This window comes from Carassius carassius, unplaced genomic scaffold (assembly GCF_963082965.1).
Source record: "Carassius carassius unplaced genomic scaffold, fCarCar2.1 SCAFFOLD_56, whole genome shotgun sequence".
In the NCBI taxonomy this organism is placed as follows: Eukaryota; Metazoa; Chordata; class Actinopteri; order Cypriniformes; family Cyprinidae; genus Carassius; species Carassius carassius.
In genome coordinates, this window is record NW_026775126.1 from 1,445,407 (window position 1) to 1,459,549 (window position 14,143).

Genomic DNA, 14,143 nt, shown 5'->3' on the forward strand with positions numbered 1-14,143 from the left:
ATGTTTGAAAACACAACTCCATACTAATCTACATTTATTTTTAATAAACTAAAATAGCTTAAGGGTTGAATAACTCCACTCCCAAACAGTAGAATATGAACATAACTTTTACTGTACCTTTCAATCATACTGTAAAAACTACTTTATTAATATTTAGCCATGTTGTCCAATCCAAATGTCAGAAGACACTTTATAATAACTTTCATTAATAAATCATGAACAAACATTCTATAATGCTTAGCAGATTATAAATTAATATAAAATATTAATATTAAATAATTAATATTCATATATATAATTAATATAAAAAGAGCTGGAAATAAGAGACAATGTGCTTGTTAATGTTCACTAATGTACTGATTAAACATTACCTAATTATTGACATCAGCACAATTCATTTTTATGATGGTTTACATCAATTTAGCATTACTTCTCTGTACCTCTAACTGTACATTTCATTTATTTTTATCAATAAAGATGTGTAAATTATGCTGAAGATCAAGAAAAGATGCTTTTAGTTCTTTTGTTTTATTCTGCTATTCAGACCTCAATCATTTCATTATCTTGATATGTTTAATTGGACAGTTCCATCTGCATTATAACAGTTAATATAATATTAATCATTTATTATTAATTCTAAATGACTCTTAAAGCTGACTCTGTTACAGTTAACTGACATCAAGACAAGAATAATAAAACATTAATATAAAGGTTTACAGTATTCCATATAACCGTGTTAAAGTACAGCTGACACAACTCATATATTCTTCAAAGCTTCTCTCACTGAACATGTACATTATCATAATAAACTCCGTGGCCATTTCATCTGAAGATGACATTCATTTCTGTCATTTACATGTTCACTTTGTCAATGTCAATGTCACCTTTATTTATATAGCGCTTTAAACAAAATACATTGCGTCAAAGCAACTGAACAACATTCATTAGGAAAACAGTGTCAATAATGCAAAAATGATAGTTAAAGGCAGTTCATCATTGGATTCAGTTATGTCATCTCTGTTCAGTTAAATAGTGTCTGTGCATTTATTTGCAATCAAGTCAACGATATCGCTGTAGATGAAGTGACCCCAACTAAGCAAGCCAGAGGCGACAGCGGCAAGGAACCGAAACTCCATCGGTGACAGAATGGAGAAAAAAACCTTGGGAGAAACCAGGCTCAGTTGGGGGGCCAGTTCTCCTCTGACCAGACGAAACCAGTAGTTCAATTCCAGGCTGCAGCAAAGTCAGATTGTGCAGAAGAATCATCTGTTTCCTGTTCGTCTGGTCAGAGGAGAACTGAGCCTGGTTTCTCCCAAGGTTTGTTCTACTACAACACTAAGATCCAACAGAACTAATAGAGAGATACAACCACGATCAGATGATAAGAGCAGAGGTGTAAAAGTACTCAAACATTTGGGTGAACTGTCCCTCTGAAGAGCAAGATGTGATGAAGAGGACAGAAATATATTCCAGACCGAATACAAGAATTAAAACATACAACGTTAAAGAGTTTAAAGGCCACTTTATTCATGTTGTCTATTCAACGTCACTGTCTGAAAGAACAATTCATCTTTTAAATCTTTTGAGTTTTTACTCAGCAAATATTGATAAATAATTATTTGTGACTAATTAGATTAATTAGTGAGAAAAGCATGTAATTATTAAGATTAAAGAAATATTCACTGACAGTCCTAATTATTACTTAATGATTCATATAATGACATCTTTAAATACAACTTACCCACCACCTGGTAAGAACATCACTAAACCAATTTAGCATATAATGTTTATTTAAAGATTTGTAACATTTAATAAAAACAATCCCACAAAAATGTGAATAGTATTTAACTTCTCATCACTGATTTTATTAGCGCTCAGTTTTGTTCATTCAGCTAATATATTACACAGCTAATGGCTCTATCAAAACAGAACCAATAATCAATAAACTGTTTTACTTTGCTTCCTCAGGTTTGATGAACTTCTGAAGCCACACATGTACCTGATGAAAGTCATAACTGAAGCAGAAATGTGAAAACAATGATCATTAGTTCTCACGTCAGACACACGTTTGAGCTTCTGTTTACCATATTTAATGTGCATAAGATAAAGTAAAAATATAATGTACTTTTCAAGATGAAATAAAATTGTGTGTGTGTGTGTGTGTGTGTGTGTGTGTGTGTGTGTGTGCGTGCCCTCGAGCAGATCAACAGTTCTCCCACCATTGCACCTCAGCCTGCTACCAGTGCTTCCTTTGGGGTTGACCAAACACAGTTCAGCAAGAAGTGAAGAGGTAAGCAATCGTGTACTCAGAGCTCTCGGGTGTCAATATTTATAGAGTTACACATTTTATTATGGGGGGAAGATGATATTTATTCTGTATTTGTATTTAGCGATGTGTTGGTGTGATGTGGTAAAGATGTGGGCCAGTAATCAATGGATTAAATGAACCCCACAAACACCCATCTGTGATTTATCATCAATACAGCCCTGAGCAGGGCTCTCAATCCAAAAATACTCATTATTCTACCACTGATTAGTACACTGGGAGTTGTTTTGCTTGAAGATGTCCATTAAATGTTGCCAATGAAAACCACATTTGTACACTGTGTCTATATGATATTGTATTTTATAACAGTTTACATCATATGTTAGCTTTTCTTCTATTTTAGCCTACACTGCAAATGGTTTGAGTTAATTTTATAACAATAACTTTGCTTATTGCAGATATATTTTGTTATTTTATTAAAGAGCTTTTCCAGCACTTTACCATGGAAGCCGTAAACCAATGAAGAAAATGGCACCTGAACCTGCAGAAGTTACATCTGTAAAGTTCTTAGAGTTCCAGTTCTGCTTGCTGTCCAAAAACTCCCAAAAGACTCCCAAAGATGAAAGTGTTCTCTTATGAGCAGGTCTAGACAGAAGAACTGTAAATATCACAGACAACGCTGATCATACTGAGGTGAGCCATGGTGTAAAACTTGATGTTTTAATATGTTTTGGACAAAATATATTACAGCTTTTTGTTCCTGTTCTTTACATTGTGTTATTTATTTATTATTGTTTTTAATATTATTACATTTTTAAAAAGGTAACATTTATGTTGTCATAAAGTATTGTACTTGTATAAATGTCTTCTAATATCCAGAAAACCAAAGTACTTCTTCAGGAGTACCCGAAGATGCTAAACTTAAGGGTTAGTTGGCTTCTCCAAATGCATTTACATATTTGTAATCCTTGTTCGGCCTGGAACGACGAACAGGCTATTTAAGGAGAAATGGAAAAAATCTCAACGCAAACATGGAAGTTTAATCACAACTCGTGACTAATATTAAATTACACTGTGACGCACTGGACAGCTTCGTATGGAGAAAGTAAATGAGTAAGGAGTGTGCAATATTTATCGTGCGATCGCGCTGACATTCGGGAAAGCTACACTCTTGATATAAAAAAATGGGTCTATCTAAAAAAAAAAAAAAAAAACCTTGTGAGTTTTTCAGTGTTGGATGAAGGCTATCAGGTTATATCAGGTTATAATATAATTCAAGATATGAGGCAAAAATGCCCTGTATTGTTTTTAATATTTATGTCATGATCGTTAAGTAATGTCTAACTATATCAAGAGTGATGCTTTCCCGAATATCAGCGCGATCGCTTTTATACAATAGCTCAACTAAAAAGATGCTAGTGTAGCGGGGCGAGGAAATCGGAGGAGATCGACTAGCGACTACGCCACCCTGGAATCTTGCCAGGGACAATACAATGGATTTCTGCTTTAAGACAACACAGGTTCGTTCACAGTAAAGTGGCAGGAGACGTGGATACAAAAATATATATACATTTTATTCAAAATAAATACTTTGTATAAGATTCACAAGACACAATCAACAACAAATGTCACTATTCAGCAAGACACACACCGAGCGACCTGAGAAGTCAGCGAACAAGGAGCCGAGGCAGGGCAGGGAATAAAGGGCACATAAGGCCTCCACGGCAAGTCACCTTGCCCGTACACACACACACACACACACACACACGTACACACGCCACTCATGACACAGCACTCGTGAGAAAGACCACCACCAGCAATCCGCCCCTGCTTTACGAACTCAGCTCCTGTAACGACAGAATGAAGTTACACAGAGAATGGACTATATGCACCGCCACTTCCTGGTTTAGATAAGTCAGCTCAGTCATTTCCGGTCAACTGTCCAAAATCAAGCAGCCGTGAAGATGTCTTTCTACACTCGCTGCCTTCAGGATTTACCTCAAGTCAACATCAATGATGTACACCGCCTTATTCAGGAAAACTCCAAGGCTTCGTCCAGTAAACGGGAAAAAGGATTTAAGCTGTACATATCCAGTTATATTCATGACTATGAAGGTAAGTTATCGAATATTAATACTGCTGTTATGATGTTGTTTACGAGATAGGATCGCTAGCAAACATCCAAACAGTTAACGTTAGTTGTCAGCATTTAAATGTACAAATACGTGTCTAGGTACTCTCCCGTGATTACCAGGCTCTACATATACACTAGTATGTTGTTATATAACATGAAACTTTAAAATACCACAATGTTACTTCGCTGCTGTCTGTAACTTTTTTATTTTCAAAATTTACACAATTTATATGAGCGAGTACACCATGAATCAATTTTCTAAACCGTGTTTTTGTCTTATCCTGAATCACTACGTTATACACCTATAATAGTGTTTATTTTGGGACTATTTTAGTCCAGTCTGCTTGTATCACTATGTATGGACTGGAGTAAGTAACCACATCCCTGCGTGACTCGCCATAGACATAAACGTAGAGAAGTAGCTCCGGCTACAATGTTCTTCCGCAAGACGCATGCATGTTTATTAACCGCTTGAAGTACCAAAGGTTACAGATTTTCCCTTTTGAATGATATTCTCTTATCTGTATGACCATAAATAACAGCAGGCAGTATAAGATGTTTCCACTGCTGAGGAAAAATCCAAGTGCATGTGTATTGATATTCCTAGTGTTGTAATTGTTTTGTTTCTCAGTTTCTGACAAGAACGAGGCAGGAGAGGTTTCTGTGAGGGCAAGATGCTTCAGGTCTATGAGGAAAAATGAGAGACCACACAACTTGAGTGTAGGGGAATGAGATCAGATTCAATGTAATAAGGTTTGCAGTGTCTGCTCTCTAGGAATTAAATGAAAACAATAAAATAAATAAATAAATATATATATATATATATAATATAAATTATGCAGATAATGATTGTAATAGACCACTGTTTGGAGTTTACAAAGGCTTTCAGCACAACTGTTGCTGTCAGGACAATAGTTCACTGTGCCACTATATCAACTGCACACTGTGTATTTTAACAAGTATTTACACAGTAATTTATTACAAATACGGCCTATTAAGATTCCCAGAGAGTAGAGTTAGTTAGCTTGCCAACATATTACACTGTAGCCCAAGGAAGATTCAAACACTAGCTACAGTGCAAACCAACATAATTCAACTAATGATTATTTATTCCAGTAATTAGTGACTATGATTGCCTTAATCTTAAAACACAGAAAATATACAATTGATATCTTTTTCGCTTACAGGTTGTCCTCAAACACACTAAACCTGTTGAGCTGATGGCCTGTCAGTGCTCATGTGTGGCAGGGCTTGCTCTATGTAATCACATTGCAGCATTGCTCTTCCAAACAGCACATTACAGCCAACAGGGAGCGGCAGCTGTCCCCCCCGACTCACAGCTGCACAGGGTCTGAGCAGCAATGGCACAAACCCGGGACCCAGGTGATGCTGCTCAACACTAGCACAATTAATTGTTCATTTACACATTATAATATAATCCTACATCTTCTTTAAGTTGTGTTCTTGTTCTCACATCAACTTCCAATAACACAGATAGTGCAGAATCTTTTCTCATGAAAATAGGTAAATCATTGAGCTAAAGTAAACTAAATACAGCACAAATAAGTTCTTATACAGCATTCATTTACAGGGCTTTAAGCCTGGTCCAACAAATGAAATGGTGGTATTGTCAGCTAGGCCCAAGGAGAGAAGATTGGCAGAAGGCATCAGGTAAGGTGTAGAAATGGGAAGTTGTTTTACTACATGCATGTGTTGAAAATATGTATTAAAAATGTAAAATACTTTTTTTCAGAATGGTTTATGATCACTGTAATCGACACATTACATGAACCTTTAATTAACACTGTGTGCATGTCTTTTATGTATGTTTTCAGGAGCAACCTGTATAAAGCTGCCTGTAACCTGACCTGTTGCCTTCCAGACATGTCAGTTCTACGGGTGAAGGATATTTACGAAGGCATGTCGAAAGAAACTGCTCCTTTAATAGCCACCATGGGGATTTCAGGGGATGTGCCTTTAGTTGACAGCGCTTTTGGAAAAGTCCAAGAAGGGAGTTTACTGTCCTATCAACTTCCAGCATGGATCCCACCAAAGACCTGTCCACATAGCACTGCACCACCACGACCATACTTACCCCTGGATGGCTACTGTCTAGGTCCCTCAGAGTGCTGTTTTGTGTTGACTCACCATCAGCAGATGCACATGACTTCTCTAGCAACAACAGAAGTCATGGCACATGAAATTGAGATGGGCACAAGACAACAAAGCACAATGAGGGAATGGCATTTATTGAGAAAGCCACGTGTAACCTCCTCTAGATTCAGGTAACTGTAAACTATACTGTGACTTTCAGCACTTTTTGTTTTCTCATTTAAATACTCATTTATTGTCATCTAATATAAATACTAAAGTTATTTTTATGTGTATCAATTTATTTCTAGAGAAGTTTGCCATGTGAGAGGGCAGTCCTCAGCGGCGAGTCTTGCGGTGAGAATTGTGAGGTCAGGCTATCAGTCTGCAGAAATGAAGAGGGGCCTTCAGATGGAGCCCAAAGCTATCGAGGAATACTGCTGCATTCAGGAGGTAAATCACTACCCTTGTGGTTTTATCATCCACCCCGATGCACCTTGGCTTGGCTCATCACCAGATGGGTTGGTGTACGACCCTAAAGCTGATCCTGTGTTGGACTGGTAGAAGTGAAGTGCCCAAATTTGAGAAGCTATGTGGACTGTGCCTACCTTAGGGTCTCTGGTGGAGTGCTACAGCTCAAACAGTCTCACACTTACTACTGGCAGGTGCAGGGCCAACTTTTCATTTCCGGGATGAAGTGGTGTGATTTTGTGGTGTTTACTGAAGACGACATGTTCATACAAAGAATATACAGAGATGAGGGAGTCATTAAAACAATGAAGCAAAAGGTTGATTACTTTTACTTTTATCTTCCAACACTTTTGGCTTGAAACTTTTCAATCCATTCAATCAGTTTCCATCAATTTGTACATATTTTTAGGCCCATGTTTTATGTTGAACTGTTTGCACAAATGTACAGGATCTGTTGTTAACTGATTAAATTACCCATGTATTAATAAACATGTTATTTGTTCGTGTTCTGAATTTATACTTCATTAGTTAACAAATAATGAAAAGTTAAAAACAATTAACAAAGAGTACAAAACGTAGAAATAATGTAAAAACAACAAAAGTAATTATAATACAGTTAATCAGATTTTTAGTGAATAGATTTTAAGTTTAGACTATGAGATGAATGATATATACAGAGAATAAATCTAGAGACATGTTTAAGATATATTTACAAGGATTAAGAGAGGATAAAAACAAGAGGCACTTTTACTTAGCCCAAGCTTTTAAAAGTGGCCCACTCTGATAATTTAACAGTAGGCATGCAACTGCATAAAGCTGATTTATGTTACCAAACATGTTTAAGGGGATGACCGTATCAAAGAATTTAAATTCCTTCAGTCTACGAATTAGGCGCTCAATGTGCACTCTGAGATGTGCAATAGATTGGGTCTCCCTGACCTCGTGCTTTGGCATCTGAGGTCTCCCAGCGAGGAATGCAGGTCTGTACACTTTACAGGACACACAGTCATCCACAAGGAAGCCTCTGTCGACCATAATTGCCATATCTGGCCTAAGCAGAGTAAGAATACCTGACTCTACAAAGATCCGTTTGTCACTTACTGAGCCGGCAAAAAGGGAGGAAACAAAGGTTACAGCGCCATGGGGGGCCATGCCAATCATTCCCTTCAGGGTACAGTGGGACTTATAGTTTGAGTATACCTCACTCTGAAGTAAAGGGGAGGAGGGTGTTTGACACCGGAGCTCTGTGCAGTCCAGAATTGTGGTGGTGTCTGGGTAGTCTTCAAACTCTGATGGCAAGTGTTCCTTAATTTTGTCTTGAGTCATCCAAATGCATTGTGAACCAAGAACAGAGAACAGAAAATTGCTCCAGGTCAGAATGATTCTGCTTACAGTAGACTGATGCACCCCATACCGCTCAGCTAGGTCCCTCTGCTTCAGACCAAGGGCAAAGTAGTTCAGGAAGAGGAACAGTTCATCTATTGCCTGTAAGGACTGACAGATCACAACACAACTACATGTATATGTAATTGTCAAATCTAGTAGGTGTACAGTACAACAACAGACATCTGATGGTGTGGAATTTATTTCCATTCATTCTACATTCGAATTCTAAAAGTAGTCATAATGTGAACATCCTGGCTTCAGAAAGTCAAAGTCCAACCATGTATTGAACAAGTATATGATAGGATGCATAAATTCTGTAGCCGGAGAGTTTGGTCATAATAGCACAGACAACAGACTTTCCATGGAAGCACTTTGCTTTTCAGATTCAACGTTTGCAGTTCCTGTTCTGGTTACCCGAACCATGAATCTCAGTGGTGGTTCAATCACCTGCCAAAACCGCATCAGATGATCATAAGATGAAAACCTGTAAATAGTGAAATGTCAAAATGTCAAAGCTTTGACATTTCTTGCATTCAGCACCATACATATTATTACATTTATACACACCAGGTCAGAGGTGAACCGGAAGTAGGAAGTGACTTGCATTGGTCTATTTGACATGCTGATTATATTAAATCTTCAATGTTTGTGGTTTGGACACCCTAGTGCAAAAAAAACCTAAACCAAAATGTTTTTAAAATAATTTATTTCATACTAAGTATACTACAAATCGATATTTACTGACATAATGCTTGAAGCTTAGGATATAAATATTACAATTAAACTTTATTTGGAGTACTTCTTTAATGCACGATGCACATTAAGCCTAAAAAGTGTTTTAATATTAAATAATTTTATTTTAAATATAATTAGTAAAGATAGTATGATCACTGTATAATATCAGTCTTTAAATGCAAGATATTTAAAGTGTTCTTAAAGTATAATGCGTTATATTAAATTAAATATGTCTACATACCTGGTGTAGAAACGGATGTCACTGTCAGAACCTGTAAATCGCTGCAGCCCAAAACACTGTTTGAGTGACATCTGTTCCATCTGCTGCCGCACATGGTCGATTTCTTCGCGAAGCCTTTCGTTTTCTTCCAGAACGAGTCAACAAACGCGGGCTGAGGTGCTGTGCTGTAATCGTGGTCGTTGGTAGATATACGTTCATAATATTCCCCAGTTTCCATACTCTCTGGTCTCGTTCTCCTTTCCCAAACCCCAAGCCTTCTCTCTCCAAGAGAGTAATTATTCCAAGGGAACAGTACAGGTACGGCACCAGACTTCAGCCTTCGCCTCCCGCCGACTTCAGCAGGCTCTTTGAGCTCTTCTGGCACAAAGTGCCGACTACACACGCGTGTATGGTGAGATATAATAAAATTGTCTCTTATATTTATTATCCATTTCTTTCGCTGTTGTACGTCTGAAGGGAAAGTGTGAAAACTTTTGACTGAATTGAATTTCGCTGAGGATGAACACTGAGGGACACAACAGTGCTCAGCTGACGTTCCCTCACAGCGCTGAAATTTAAATGCCTTTTTCATTTCCGTTAACCTAAGTTATTACTTTATTTTCACGTAGATATTGAATAAATAATAAATTAAATAAATAAGTTCTAGTTCAAACTTTATCTATAAACCACTAGAGTCTCAAGGAGTTGGATTTGAAGGTGCCGCCCACTAACCTAAAAGTACCACAACATCAAATGACGTTCCACCGGAAGTTCACGGGCTGACTTATCTTTATGCGGAAGTTAAAAAGAACGCTCCGTGCATATAGTCCGTTGTCAGTTGAAACACACTCAGAATTGTCACTTTACAGAGACAACGAATGGAATAGAGGTGTTAACACTTTCAATTTAAACCTTACAGATTTGAAATCAAAATACAAAAAAATAACTAGTACAAAAGAAAAAGATATAAACCACAAACACACACGCATACACACACACACGTAATACACAAACACATAATACAACGATGTCCGTCCGATTGTTAACAGTAAAGCAACAGCGCCTTCGGACAGTAGTTCCACGCAGTCCAACCGCAAGAAAGCTAACCGGCCATGCAGACGCCACCCATCCGTACTTGATGCATCTTAAGGGTACGATTCCTGGGAACCAAACCAGTCAGGCAGATAAACGCATACATGCAGACTAAGGGCTCGTCCAGTCGATCGGGAGGACAGCGTGTGCCAGCGGAAACTAAGCACTTCCATATTGAAGTGTAAACATTCATACTGGCCGTACTTCTCACTCCAAACTTTGACAGAGGAGGAACAACCTCAAACTGCCAGCTGCAGGAAACTCATACGCCACTCTGAAAATAGGCTAATGTTAGCTACATTATACCATAGACAACCCAGCTAACACCACACAACATACCTGGATGGCGACCGAATGATGACCCGTGAAGGGGCGGTGACTCGTTAACACCATATATGCAATAGTACTATATTTGTGTTTAAATTTCCTCAAGTTATACTGAGATTTTATATTGACAGGTTGTCATAAAGACATTGCAGTTTCTGTTTGTGTATATGATACGAATGAATGAAGATAGTTTTATCAAGTGAAATGGTGAAATCCTCTCATAGTGTGTGTGTGTGTGTGTGTGTGTGTGTATGTGTAGCTATCATGTGTCAATATAGCTGAAGACACCGCGCGTGCTTCAGTGTGTGTGTGTGTGTGTGTGTGTGTGTGTGTGTGTGTGTGTTTGTGTGTTGGTTTTGGTGGATTACAAGGACATTTCACCAGTTTACATACCAGCATTACAAGGACATTTGGGATTATGAGGACATTTGACTGTCCCCGTAATTCAAGCAATGTAAATTGATCTGTTTGAGCCTCAGGATCATCCTCCTGCTTTTTTGGGGGATGTCCCTTTAAATGCGTGAACCAGTGTTCTGGTGTTTTCGAGTGTGTGTCACTGCGCCTCTATCAGCGGGATCTGTAACTGCTCATTTATACACATTACCGCCTAAATGAGCAGAGCCGGCGCGGAAAACGCAGGCTGCCTTCTGATTGGTTAATCACGCTCGCGCGCAGTGGATGCGGGGTCTGTCCGAGAGCGCGCGCACTACAGATGGACGAGTGATGCAGCAGCTGTCAATGAGGTGAGTAAATCAAGTATTAAGATTTATATTTCGATCCATAAAACATCGTTTTGTCTATATGGGCTATTTTCTGTGTATTGTTTTCCGTTGGCAGTCTTTAAAAGATATATTCAAGTAGTCATAATCCGTGTACGATATAAAAGCACGAAGACAGGCCGCGATTTAATGTACATTTAATGATACAGATCCCCTGTAAAGACCTTGTCTCAGAGGAGCACCAGGACAAGACCACAGGAAACAGATGATTCTTCTGCACAATCTGACTTTGCTGCAGCCTGGAATTGAACTACTGGTTTCGTCTGGTCAGAGGAGAACTGGCCCCCAACTGAGCCTGGTTTCTCCCAAGGTTTTTTTCTCCATTCTGTCACCGATGGAGTTTCGGTTCCTTGCAGCTGTCGCCTCTGGCTTGCTTAGTTGGGGACACTTCATCTACAGCGATATCGTTGACTTGATTGCAAATAAATGCACAGACACTATTTAACTGAACAGAGATGACATAACTGAATCCAATGATGAACTGCCTTTAACTATCATTTTTGCATTATTGACACTGTTTTCCTAATGAATGATGTTCAGTTGCTTTGACGCAATGTATTTTGTTTAAAGCGCTATATAAATAAAGGTGACATTGACATTGACAAAGTGAACATGTAAATGACAGAAATGAATGTCATCTTCAGATGAAATGGCCACGGAGTTTATTAAGATAATGTACATGTTCAGTGAGAGAAGCTTTGAAGAATATATGAGTTGTGTCAGCTGTACTTTAACACGGTTATATGGAATACTGTAAACCTTTATATTAATGTTTTATTACTCTTGTCTTGATGTCAGTTAACTGTAACAGAGTCAGCTTTAAGAGTCATTTAGAATTAATAATAAATGATTAATATTATATTAACTGTTATAATGCAGATGGAACTGTCCAATTAAACATATCAAGATAATGAAATGATTGAGGTCTGAATAGCAGAATAAAACAAAAGAACTAAAAGCATCTTTTCTTGATCTTCAGCATAATTTACACATCTTTATTGATAAAAATAAATGAAATGTACAGTTAGAGGTACAGAGAAGTAATGCTAAATTGATGTAAACCATCATAAAAATGAATTGTGCTGATGTCAATAATTAGGTAATGTTTAATCAGTACATTAGTGAACATTAACAAGCACATTGTCTCTTATTTCCAGCTCTTTTTATATTAATTATATATATGAATATTAATTATTTAATATTAATATTTTATATTAATTTATAATCTGCTAAGCATTATAGAATGTTTGTTCATGATTTATTAATGAAAGTTATTATAAAGTGTCTTCTGACATTTGGATTGGACAACATGGCTAAATATTAATAAAGTAGTTTTTACAGTATGATTGAAAGGTACAGTAAAAGTTATGTTCATATTCTACTGTTTGGGAGTGGAGTTATTCAACCCTTAAGCTATTTTAGTTTATTAAAAATAAATGTAGATTAGTATGGAGTTGTGTTTTCAAACATCAGTTCTGCTTAACCATATATATATATATATATATATATTAAGAGCATATTATGTTCTCTTCAAATAATTGATCATTTTCTCTATTCTTAAATTTCCCTTCAATAGCTAGAGAAGCTGTTGAACTGATCTGGTGAAGGTCGTGATCAGAGTAATCAGATATTACACCGTATTAATGAAGGATGCTGGACAGAGCATTATAATCCTCAGAAGTGAAGGTCAAAGGTCATGATCAGAGTAATCAGATGTCACACCGTATTAATGAAGGACGCTGGACAGGGCATTATAATCCTCAGAAGTGAAGGTCAAAGGTCATGATCAGAGTAATCAGATGTCACACCGTATTAATGAAGGACGCTGGACAGGGCATTATAATCCTCAGAAGTGAAGGTCAAAGGTCATGATCAGAGTAATCATATGTCACACCGTATTAATGAAGGACGCTGGACAGGGCATTATAATCCTCAGAAGTGAAGGTCAAAGGTCACGATCAGAGTAATCAGATATTACACTGTATTAATGAAGGACGCTGGACAGAGCATTATAATCCTCAGAAGTGAAGGTCAAAGGTCATGATCAGAGTAATCAGATGTCACACCGTATTAATGAAGGACGCTGGACAGGGCATTATAATCCTCAGAAGTGAAGGTCAAAGGTCATGATCAGAGTAATCATATGTCACACCGTATTAATGAAGGACGCTGGACAGGGCATTATAATCCTCAGAAGTGAAGGTCAAAGGTCATGATCAGAGTAATCATATGTCACACCGTATTAATGAAGGACGCTGGACAGGGCATTATAATCCTCAGAAGTGAAGGTCAAAGGTCATGATCAGAGTAATCATATGTCACACCGTATTAATGAAGGACGCTGGACAGAGCATTATAATCCTCAGAAGTGAAGGTCAAAGGTCATGATCAGAGTAATCAGATGTCACACCGTATTAATGAAGGACGCTGGACAGGGCATTATAATCCTCAGAAGTGAAGGTCAAAGGTCATGATCAGTGTAATCAGATGTCACACCGTATTAATGAAGGACGCTGGACAGGGCATTATAATCCTCAGAAGTGAAGGTCAAAGGTCATGATCAGAGTAATCATATGTCACACCGTATTAATGAAGGACGCTGGACAGGGCATTATAATCCTCAGAAGTGAAGGTCAAAGGTC

At 37.7% G+C, this 14,143-nt stretch overlaps 1 long non-coding RNA gene across 1 annotated transcript; it reads left to right on the forward strand.

Annotated features, from left to right (window-relative positions):
- Positions 1–5,728: 5,728 nt before the first annotated feature.
- Positions 5,729–6,430, forward strand: LOC132136879 (uncharacterized). The gene is made up of 3 exons (XR_009431592.1): positions 5,729–5,783; positions 5,992–6,071; positions 6,236–6,430. It is a non-coding gene; the product is annotated as an uncharacterized LOC132136879 (long non-coding RNA).
- Positions 6,431–14,143: the final 7,713 nt, after the last annotated feature.